Source organism: Penaeus monodon, chromosome 4 (assembly GCF_015228065.2).
Source record: "Penaeus monodon isolate SGIC_2016 chromosome 4, NSTDA_Pmon_1, whole genome shotgun sequence".
Taxonomy (NCBI): domain Eukaryota; kingdom Metazoa; phylum Arthropoda; class Malacostraca; order Decapoda; family Penaeidae; genus Penaeus; species Penaeus monodon.
Window position 1 is genome coordinate 52,029,973 of NC_051389.1, and position 12,500 is coordinate 52,042,472.

A 12,500-nucleotide genomic window follows, 5' to 3' on the forward strand; every position below is an offset into this window, starting at 1 on the left:
CCCCCCTTTCCCTCTCCTCCATTCCCCTCTCTCTTTCCCTCTACCATTCCTCTCCTTCTCTCTTTCCCTCGCTCTCCCTCTAAGTCTCTATCTTTCTCTCTCACATCTCTTTTCAAGCGGGACAGGAAATGGTTCCGAGTGGAAATAATTAGTAAGCTGAACTCAGGTGTGTTTAGGGGAGACAGGTGTTCGAGGGCGCAGGTGTTCGCTCCAGTATCGTCACGTTGTCGCCCACTGTCACAGCGTTTAGCCTTGGTTCTAATGGGATTTTTTTTATCATTATCATCGTCATCGTCATTCCCATCATTATCATTATCAGTCTCATTGCCATCACCATCTTCATCTTCTTTTTCTTTTATCGATATAAACATCAATTATCCTCGTTATCATCAATTATCTATCACCATCCTCCATCATCAGCCATGAGTGGTGCACTGCTAAGCAACCCTTTCTATGATTCTCGCCGCTGTCCTAATCTTGGCCAGATATTACTCACAAACTTTTTACACGTATCGCTCAACTTTCTATCAGACACCCATGCACACGCACACGCGCACGCACGCGAACGCACACGCACGCACACTTACGCGCACACACACACACACACACACACACACACACAACACACACACAACAACACACACCACATCACACGCAATCATCCACGCACTGCACGCTACGCAGTATCACGCATCTGCACTGCACTGCAACAATAACACACAGCACTATACATCAACAACACACACAATACAACTCACACAACACACACACAAACAACATACAACACAAACAATACACTACACACACATATATACATATATGTGTATGTGTGTGTGTATGTAGGCCATTTGATTTTTTTCTTAAAACTGTATAATAAAGCATATTTTAGCTTTACCTAATTCACATTGACGGGGGATATTTTGGACCTTCGAAATATTTCCTTGGGAACATTTTTTATATTTGTTTCACATACTCTAGCGCCTGATGTGATTTTACTGCCGCGACCACTCGTGTTTTGGTCGTACCTGAAGGTCACGGAAGGTCGTTGACGCTAGGGAGACGATGGGGACGGGAGCTGTTACGAGGGGAGGGGGTAGTTATGAGACATTTTACTTTGCTAAGGATCCCAACAATGGGGAAAGGGAGAGAGGGGAAGGAAGTGGGCAAGGAAATCAAGTAAAAGAGGGAGAAAAAGGTAAAACAAAGGTAGAGGGACAGAGAGAGAGAGAGAGAGAGAGAGAGAGAGAGAGAGAGAGAGAGAGAGAGAGAGAGAGAGAGAGAGAGAGAAGGGAGAGTGGTGTGGTGTGTGTGTGTGTGTGTGTGTGTGTGTGTGTGTGTGTGTGTGTGTGTGTGTGTGTGTGTGTGTGTGTGTGTGTGTGTGTGTGAGAGAGAATTTGCTACTCAGAAAATCACGAACAGCAGGAAACGAAATATATCCACAGAAAGCAGAATGTTCAGAGCGAGACACGTTAAAACACACACACACACACACACACACACACACACACACACACACACACACACACACACACACACACACAACACACACACACACACACACACACACACACACACACACACACACACACACACACACACACACACACACACACACACAAACCAAATATGTAAACACTCTTTCTCAACAAACAAACAAATAAAACATCAAAAACTGGCATTAACTCCCAAGACGTTCTCCTCTACGCCAAAAGGACTCCCAGATCAGAGGCGTCTGGGAAATTCAATTGCACGCTCAAAGCAAGTCCCGTCGTGAGATACGCTAACCCAGTCACGCCCCTGCCACACCCGAGGTCTCCCGATGCGCTACGACGACGAAGGAAAGGCAATTCTGCGGTGATGAACGCACGGAACGCTGTATAACGAAGTAAGAACAGAGTACGAACGCTGTCTTTTCACCGCTCGTGTGCTTCAAGCAACGGCATGTGTGAGTTCTCGAACGAAAACTAAAGGAAAGATTGGGCGGTATATGACACGTCTGCAAACGAATCGGGCGAAAACGAGACGAAGCTCAACGGAAACGTAACGAAGCTAGGAATACAAATGAATTTTCTCATGAAAACTGGACGAAACTTAAGCACAGCAACGAGGCAAGAGCAAAGCGAAACAAGAGTACAAATGTTTCCTCCCAAGAATACTAACAACGATGATCACCAATAAAACATAACACAAGAGGATAACGAACGCATTCAGACGAACATTAATACCTCTAAGAGCGTCCGTTGACCCAAACCGCTGAGTGAAGGACGACCTATGACTGTTACATAACCGGGACCGCCGCGCTAGCTACGCTAAAAAAAGTTCACGGTTCTGGATATTTAACTTCTGGACCTCGGATAAACAGATAATACTAAAATGAATAAAACAAAAAAAGGACACTCTGTGATAAAATACTGATAAGTCTGTTACATATGGACATTAAGGTCATCCGAGGGGGAGGATGAATAGTGAGGAAGAGAGAGAAAAATTACCTAATTGTAATATCTATTTGTAGATTTTTTTCAATCAAAGACATAAAACTACAAGAAACAGATTTTGAGGAGCTGGTATTTTCCTCACGCATTTGCCTATTTGCGAGGGACCCGACAGCTAAATATTACAACTGTCAGTAAGTGAGTCATTCGCACTCCGAAATGACTTACGCAACACCCCCCACCCCTCCCCCTATTCATGCTCACGTGAATATATATTAATAGCAGCCAAAAGGTGCAAGTCACAACAAGTCATTCCAAAGCCGACGCCTCTTCTTCATTGGGCCCCTCTTACCGCTCCCCTTACCCCTACCCCTTCCCTTTAATTATACCCCCTCCCCTTACCTTAACCCCTTCCCCTTACTTCTATCCTTCCCTTTCCCCTATTATCCTTTGCCTACCTCGATTCCTACCGTCACCCGTTCCCTACCCCTACTCTTAGGGCTTATCCACACTCCTACCTTTCCCCTTTCATTTTCCCCTTACCCTTTCCCCTAACCGTACCGCTTTTTCCAACCCTTCCCCTACCCCCTACCCTTCTGTACTCCTCTCCCTTCCCTTTCCCTTCATTCTTAACCTTACCCCTATTCCGCCCCTTACTCCTAACCAATCCCCCTCCCCCTACTCCTCTCACCCCATCCAACAGTACACAAGCGTCCGTAGAGGTGACACTGCGGATCGACCGACCACGGGTATGGAAGCGAGGGTTGGGGAGTCGGGAGGGGAGTCAGGAGAGGGGGAAAGTAGAGGGGGGGGGGTTGCCGATAGATGGTAGTAGGGGAGAAAAGCACATTCATTACCGATCTCCCACTCACCGTCCCCCCTCCCCTTCCCCCCTTTCCCCCCCTTCCTCATGACCTACACCGCAGTAAAATGTACCCTGACGCGTGACATGAGATGGGATGGGAGCGAGCGGTAGAGGGATGGGTGGAGGGGGAGAAAGGTGGGGAAGGGGAAGAGGGAAGGGGAAGAGGGAAGGAGAAGGAGAAGGGGAAGGGAGAAGGGAGAAGGGAGAAGGGAGAAGAGAGAAGGAGAATGAAAAAAAGGAGAGTGAGGGAAGCGGAAGAGGACAGAGAATGAGAAGATGCCTCGGGGGAAAGGAAAAGAGGGAAAACAAGAAAGGGAAATGGAAGAGGGGAAGGAAAGGGACGACGGGTCAGGAAAGGGATAAGCGAATTTTGTTCGCAGTGGGCGTGGCGCTGCGCTGAAAAAATGGCATATTCATCCGACAAACTACATATCAGCAGTGAGTGAGTGAGTACACAGGTAAGTTTGAAAAGAGCGAGTCAACGAGTGAACAACTGAAAAATGTATGTAATACCCGTGCGACAGCGGAGAGGACGGTCGGAAAGGGGGAGGGAGGGAGGGGAGGGCGGGAAGGGGAAGGAGGGAAAAAGAGAGAGAGAAGTAGAGAAAGACGAGAGGAGGAAGAGATGGAGAGAGAAAGAGAGAGACGAGAGGGGAGAGAGAGAGAGAGGAGAGAGAGGAGGGAGAGAGGGAGAGAGGAGACCGGGGGGAGAGGAGAGAGAGGGAAGGAGGAGAGAGAGAGGAGAGAGGGGGAGAGAGGGGGAGAGAGGGGAGAGAAAGAGGGGAAAAGAGAGAGAGGGAAAAAGGGAGGGAAAAGAGAGAGAGCGAGAGGGGAGGAAGGAGGAGAGAGAGAGAGGAGGAGGACGAAGAGAGAGAGAGGGGCGAGGAGAGAGGAGAGAGAGAGAGGTGAGAGAGAGAGGAGAGGAAGGGAGAGGAGAAAAGGGGGAGAGGAAGGAGAAGAGAGGGAGAGAGAGAGAGGGGAGAAGAAAAGGGAGAGAGGAGAGAGAGAGGAGAGGGGGATGGAGAGGAGAGAAGGGGAGAGAAAAGAGGAGAGAGAGGAGATAAAAAGGAGAGGGAAGGAGGAGAGAGAGGAGAGAGAGAGAGAGAGAGAGGGGAGAGAGAGGAGGGCGAGAAGATGTGAGAGAGAGGGGAGAGGGAAGAGAGGGAGAAGAGGGGGGAAGACGAAGGAGGAGAGAATTTTTAGGAGAGAGAGAAGAGAGAAAAGAGGAAGAGAGGAGAAAGGGAAAGGGAGAAAGGGAAAAAGAGAGAGGGAGGGGAAAAGGAGAAAAAAAGAAAAAGGAGAGAAAAGGAAAAAAGGAGATGAGAGAAAAAGGAGAAGAGAGAGGGGAAGGGAAAGGAGAGAGAGAGAGAGGGGGAGAGGAAAGGAGAGAGAGAGAGAGGAAAGGAGAGAAAAAGAGGAAAGGAGAGAGAGAGAAGAAAGGAGATAGAGAGAGGAAAAGGAGAGAGAGAGAAGGGGAGGAAGTTCGATGGCAGCGGGATGCCTTTCGCAGGCACTGGCTCGTGCAACTGTGCGCCGGCATGTGCAAGGGCGCATGAGGTCCGTGTTTGGGCTTCTGACGGAGGGTAATTACAGATCAACGCGCAGGTGTAATGACATCCGAATGGTACACCTCAAAGCCCGCTGATTTCCCAAAGACACGGCAACACGATGACCTCAGCAAAGACTGCTCACACGACCTGTTTTTTTTTCTTTCTTTCTTCCTATTTCGTGACGTCATCGATTGCTTCACGGTGCAATAGCAAACTGCGGTTTCTTTACCGATTTAGGGCCGGATCATCATACTTTTTTCTACAAGGTAAAGAGAAAGAGAAAGAAAACAGTAGTAAAACAGGAAGAGAGTTGATAAAAAAAAACAAGGACAAGAAAACTTAGGAAAAAAAACAAGCAAAGAAGTGTTAGAATACTAGAAAAGAAATGGTCAAAGAACCCACTCCCTTCACCCCCTACCCCTTCCCCAATCACCTCCCCCTTACCCTCCCCTACCTCCCTACTCCCCATCCTCCGTTCCCAGCGTCATCGCGTGACCGAAAACGACGAAGTACCAAACACGGTGAATAACGACTGCCGAAAAAACGCACCTTCGGACCACGAAAATTGCCTCTCAAAACGATCGACATACGCGCGAACGGCAATCATCACGTCGTTCAATGACTATGGCCTCCCCCCTATGACTCCACCTAGACCCCCAGCCGCATCCCCACCATGACCACCACCCTCACTGTTTTTTTTTTTTTTTTTTTTTTACTTTACTACTTTTCTTTTGTGATAAAGATGAGAGAAAGGGTGACTGAAAATGAGGGGGGACGGTGAGATGGAAGGAGAGGGTTAGGGGGAGGGAGAGCGGGAGGGAAGAGAGGGAGGGAGGAGGAGAGGAGGAGGAGGAGGGGGAGGGGGGGAGAGAGGGGGGAGAGGGAGAGAGAGAGGGGGAAGAGAAGGGAGAGAGAGAGGAAGAGGGAGGGGGAGAGAGAGAGAGAAAGAGGAGAAGATCCAAAGACAACAAGACAGAAAAAACGAAAGAAGGGACACACAAATGAAGAAGACAGAAAATAAAAAAACCAAAGAACCGGGAAAGACGAGAAAAAGTGAAAGGGCAAGGGGACAATCTCCTCTCACAGTAAAAAGGCCTTCGGAGTCTTTTTTTAGGGGGCTTCTCATACCAAGTTTAGGACCTCTTCGCTACCTCTTCCTCTGTCACCTTTCCTTTCTATACCTTTCTCTCTCCTTCTTCCTCCATTGCCAATCGTTCTTTGCTCTCTCTTACCTTTCTCTTTCCCTTCTTCCATCGCCAATCGCTCTTTGCTCTCTCTACCTTCCCACTTCCCCCCGTCCCTTTCGCCAATGCCTTTTCCCCTCTCTAACCCCCTTTTCTCTTCTTTTCTCTCTTCTCTCTCTCTCTCTTTCTTTTCTCTCTCTCTCTCTCTCTTTTTTTATATATAATTTTATATATATATATTTTTATATATATATATATATATATAATATATATGTTTTTTTTTTTTTTTATATATATATATTTTTTAAAATATATATATATATATATATATATATATATATATATATATATAATTTTAATTTTATTAAATCACCGCCAATCGCTTTCCTTTTTTACCTCTGTCTCCCCTTTCCCCATCGCCCAACCCCTTTCCCCTTCTAACTCCTCTTCCCCCTTCCTCGATTTTAAAGGGGAGGGGGCATGGGAAAAAAAGTATCAGTAGAGGTTGTAAAAGGGAAACAAGTAACAACTAGTGAATAATGAGTAGCGGGTAGGTTATAACGGATAACAGGTATCCGTTAGTAGGTAAGAACAAGTAACAGGTACCAGTAGTAGTCAGTAGCGATTAACAGATATATCCCAGAAGGTAGCAATGGGTAACGGGTATTTGATAGCACGTAATAACGGGTACTAGGTATCGGCAGTGGGCAGTAACGGGTAACATATATGAGTAGTAAGTAGTAACGGTATCAGTAATAGGTATCAGCTAGAAGGCACAGGGGAGCCCCGACGTATCAACGCTCCCCGGGTCGCCGATTGTGGACAGTCCCACCTAATACGTAGGACACGGGGGGTCGCCATTACCTGGAATAGAGAAAAGAGAACAGTCAGCAGCTTATTCGATTCTTGTAAATGAATTGTGATACACTCTATCACTTTCTTTCTCAGTATCTCTCTCTCTCTTAGGATATATCTACTGTATATCTAGATGGATGGATGGATGGATGGATGGATGGATGGATGGATGGATGGACGGATGGATGGATGGATGGATGGATGGATGGATGGATGGATGGATGGATGGATGGATGGATGGATGGATGGATGGATGGATGGATGCGGATGGATGGATGGATGGATGTTTCTTTTTCTATCTATCTATCTAGTTAACATACTATTATCTGTATATGTATTTGTGCATGTGGAGAAGTATACATACACGCAACATAAAAAAACCTTACATAGATACACAGACAGACACAGACACGCAAGGACGGATGCAGATACAGATAACAGTTTCACTCCAGTCTTTCCAACTGTTCCCTATATATATTTTGTTTCACTTCCTTCTCGCTCTCCACTCTCTGCGGCTCACACGAATCCCGATATGTTATCAAATTTTTTTTCAAGTTTACCCCATCTCTGTTCTCCCTTTGCGCTCTCCATATAAAGTATTCTCTTCGTTCCCGAAAGGCTTAAAAAAGAGGAAAGAGGAAAGAGGGAAGGAGGAAGGAGGAAGGAGAGAGAGAGACAGTGGCAGGTGCTGTAGGGGACTTTTACTACCAGGCTCAAGTCATTTCACTTGTAAACTCCTCTTTCCCTCTCTTCACGTCTTGCTAATTTTTTATCTTAACCTTCTTTCTCCCTCCCCCTTTTAATTTTTCCCCCCCTTATTGAAAAGAGCAAGGATGATTCACACCCGGTGCCAAACTCACTAAGTGCGCGACACCACACGCCAAAGGCAAAGCCTTCGGTAGTCACGTCCTTCCCTCTCCTCCCTAACCCTTTCCCCCCTACCTTACCCATTCATCTTCTTCCCCTCACCCGCCCCTGCCAACCCACCCTCCACCCTATACCCCCTTCTCCACCCCTCACCGTCCCATCCTAGACCACCTCCGCCAAACGCAGCAAGCCTGTGTGGTTGGCTAGCAGAGTACGTATATCACATCACCGCTTATGCTCCTCGGCTCACTTCCTATGGCCCGAACTACCCTTTCCTCCTCTCCTCCCCCCCCCTCCTCCTTCCATTTCTTCTCTCCTCCACACCCTCTTACCTCCCCTCACTCCTCCACCTCCCACCACCACACACTCCTCTTCCCACCACTCCTCTCATCCTCCACCACCTCCTCCTCCTCCTCCACCCTCCTCCTCCTCTTCCACTTCCACTTCCACCTCCACCTCCTCCTCCACCTCCTCCTCCTCCACCTCCACCTCCTTCACCTCCTCCTCCACCTCTTCTTCTTCTTCTTCTTCTTCTTCTTCTTCTTCTTCTTCTTCTTCGTCTTCTTCCTCCTCCTCCTCTTCCTCCTCTTTCTCCTCCGCTCGCTCACCTTATCCTCCATCTCGCACATTTCCCTTACACTGCTTTCCTCAATCGTCCTTTCCCTTGCTTTCGTTTCAGGGCGACAGGGGATGGAGGGGAGGAAGGGAGGGAGGGGAGGAAGGGAAGGAGGGAGGGGGAGGAGGGAAGAGAAGGAATAAAGAAGGAAGGAAGGGAGGGAGGAAGGTAGGGAGAGAGGGAGAGAAAGAGGATAGGAGGGAGGGAAGGAGGATGGGAGGTAGGCAAAGAGAGAGGGTGGGAGAAAAGAAAGGAAGAAAGGAGAGAGGGAAAAAAGGAGAGAGGGGGAGAGGGAGATAAGGAGAGAGGGAGGGAGGAAGTAAGGGAACAAGGGAGAGAAAGAATTAAGGAAGGAAGGAAAGAGGGAGGGAAGGAGGGAGAATCAAAATAAGAACCAAATACTTTTTTTTATTTAGCCAAATAATTTATGCGTTTACATTTACAATACATTCTAAAGGCAATATGACTGAGCCCTACTGAAGTGACATTCCCTTTAGGAAAGCCCGTGAAGCATTATTTAGTTTAGATAGTTACCGCAACAGTTATACATTTCAAAAAGTTTGTAAAACAAATCTTAAGATTTAAATAATACATTTACAATACTTGTTTATACAAACACCAGGCAACTGAATATAATATTAAAAGAAAATGCGCAAACACTAAAATAGTGAATAGCCATAAGATAAAGTTACAATATTTTTTTAGCTACGGTAAACACATGGTTCTTTTCATATTTTCATTGAAGAGAGAGAAAAGAGAGAGAAAAGGGGAGAGAGAGAAGAGGAGAGAGAGAGAGAGAGAGAGAGAGAGAGAGAAGAGAGAGAGAAGGAGAGAAGAGAGAGAGGGAGAGAGAGAGAGAGCGGGGGGGAGAGGAAGAGAGAGAGAGAGAGAGGAGACGAGAGAGAGGAGAGAGAGAGAGAGAGAGAGAAATAGAGGAGGAGAGAGAGGAAGAGAAAAGAGAGGAGGAAGAGAAACAGAGAGAGAGAGAGAGAGAGAAGAGAGAGAGAGAGAGAGAGGAGAGAGAGAGAGAGAGAGAGAGAAGAGGAGAGAGAGAGAGAGAGAAGAGAGGAGAGAGAGGAGGAGAGAGAGAGAGAGAAAGAGGAAGAGAAGAGAGAGGAGGAAGAGAAACGAGAGAGAGAGATCGAGAGAGAGAGAAAAGAGAGAGAGGAGAGGAGGAGAAAGAGGAGAGGAAGAGAGAGAGAGAGAGAGAGAGAGAGAGAGAGAAGAGAGAGAGAGAGAGAGCGAAGAAAACAGAGAGAGAAGAGAGAGAGAGAGGAACGGAGAGAGAGAGAGAGAGAGAGAGAGAGAGAGAGAGAGAGAGAGAGGAGAGAGAGAGAGAGAGAGAGAGAGAGAGAGAGCGAAGAGAAATAGAGAGAGAGAGAGAGAGAGAGAGAGAGAGAGAGGAGAGAGAGAGAGAGAGAGAGAGAGAGAGAGAGAGAGAGAGAGAGAGAGAGAGAGAGAGAGAGACATACAAAGAATGGGCTTTAGGGAGGGGGAGGAAAGGGGAGAGGGAAGAGAGGTGGCATGAGTACATCACCAGGGGTCTCAAGAAAAGACCGAAAAAGTTTCGAAGAGAAAGAAAAGCTTTAACTGCGCCAATGCGTTGAGTTTCCGCCGAGTCCCCGCGAATGCCAATTTACGTCCATCTATCCTATTCTACTTTATTCCTGTCTACTCCCCCCTCCCCCCCCCATTCTTGTCTACCCTCCCCTTCTCATCCTGCTTTTCCTTTTTCTTCTCTCCTTATTCCTATTTATTCTATTCCTCCTCGCCTTATCATTTTCCTCCGTTTTATTCCCATCCACTCCCCCCCCTTCTCTCTCCATTCTAATGTTCCTCCTCCTGATTCCCGCCAACTCCCTCCTCATTACTCACCTCATTTTTCCCTCATTCCTGTCTATTCTCCCCCTCCCCTCTTCTGACTTTCTTCATTTTTATATCTATTTCCTCACTTCGTCTTCTCATCTTCCCCATCTTCCTCCTACTCCCCTCCCACCCTTCTCCTGATTTTCTTCCCTCTTATACTTGTCTACTTGCCTCCTTTTCTCATCTTTCCCCTCATCCTTCTTGCCTACTGTCCCCCTCCCTCCACCTTCTCATCTTCCTCTTCCATTATCACGTCTACATCTATAGCCTTCTCCTATCGCCTCCTCCCCGTTTTCCTTCTCCTTATTTACGTCTCTTCTCTCTAGCTCATCCTCCTACGCTTATGTTATTTTTTCTATTTCTACGTCGCAGACCCATTTGCATTTATGGGTTCGAAAGCGGAGTGAGATAATAAATAGAGAGGAAAGATAAAATGTCAAGAGATATGACAAGGAATAGCCTTATAATTCACTGATTCCTGTGCATGCACACACATGCATGCACGCACGCACGCACGCACGCATCCACGCATACACACACACATACATACACAACACACACACCCACACACACACACACACACCACACACACACACACACACACACACACACACACACACACACACACACACACCCCCACACCCCACACCCACACACACACACACACACACACACACACACACACACACACACACACACACACACACACATACACACACACACACACACACACACTCAGATTTGTGTGTGAAAGCGCGCGCTCGCGTGTGGACGTGCGTATGAATGGATAAATCCGTCAGCGAGTGAGGGTGAGTGCGTGTGCTATTCCTTCGCTTCCACACGTGCCATGAGAGGAAATACGACCACGACAACGAATCGATATACGTTCGGTCAATATTCCGTGCAACACTTCTGCAACATTCCCGTGCGGAGGTAGCTGCGGTGGCGATGGTTGTGGCAGCAGCGGCAGGAGAAGCGGAGAGGGGGGGAGGGAGGCAGTTAGTATCAGTGGCAGCGGCTGTGGCAGTTGCAGCAGCAGAAGCGGAGGTGGTGGCAGGAACGAAAATTATTGCACACTATATTAATTAGGTCACGATGATTCAAATCTGGATATCCGATGATCAATCATTTTTTCCCAGCCCTCTCTCTTCCTATTCAATTAGCGACTGAATCAACTTTGCGTGATAAGGGAACAAGTTTCCTCCCCCTCCTTCCCTCCCCTGCCCCCCCCCCCCCCCATCCCTCGCCCCCGGCAATGAAACAAAACTAATAAACAAACAGTATCGTAGCGGCTGCAATCCTCGAGAATACAGCTCCGATTTTTTGGCATATCCGGTTTATTTATTCAGAAAATGCTATTACTGATAATTACTGATAAGTACTCAAATGTTTCGTCCCACGATGGTTGGTAATATTGTATGATCATTAGTATCACTGTTTGTATCTTCGTATTGGTGCTGAATTAGCATTTGTAATGTTACCGTACTTGCACTATTTGCACCATTGCATAGTTAAATTTGCACTGCTGCTATATTGATATTTGCAATGTTGTTACATTTACATTTACATTTGTACCACGTACTCACTCCAAGAGCATCACAACATGAAAACTAAAATTAAGTATCATGCTGTGAAGATTGTGCTTATAATTCCAATGTTGATATATTCATATCTGTACTACTACTGTATTTGATGCATTATATCTGTTTGATACATTATATCTGTATTTTTTTTGCAGGACTACTGTATTTACATTTGCACCGATGCACCCATTATAACCGTATTTATTTTTTTCACTTTTTGTATTCACAATGCACTGCTGATATATCTATATTTTCACTGTATTCGTATTGCATCGTTGCTGTATCTATATTTGAATAGATGTTTCGTGTATATATGCACTACTGTTTTATATAAATTATATAATCCTGTTATAGTTGCAAAGTTGTTTTATTCACATTAGCAATAGTGCTGTATTTTTATTCTGCACTGCTGCTGTATTATTAATTGTACTGTTCCCGCAATCATCTCTGCACTGCTGTTGTATTTATATCTAAACTGCTGCTGTATCTATATCTGGACTGTTGTTTTACATGCATTTGCACTGCTGGAAAATGCTATGAATGATGTATCTGACCGGTTTTGATCATAATCGAACCGTTTAAATATATATCTTGCACTATAAACATATCAATTCTTTTTCATACCTTATTCTACACTTGTGAACACTGTCTATTTGTATTACTGTATTCAAATCTGTAATGC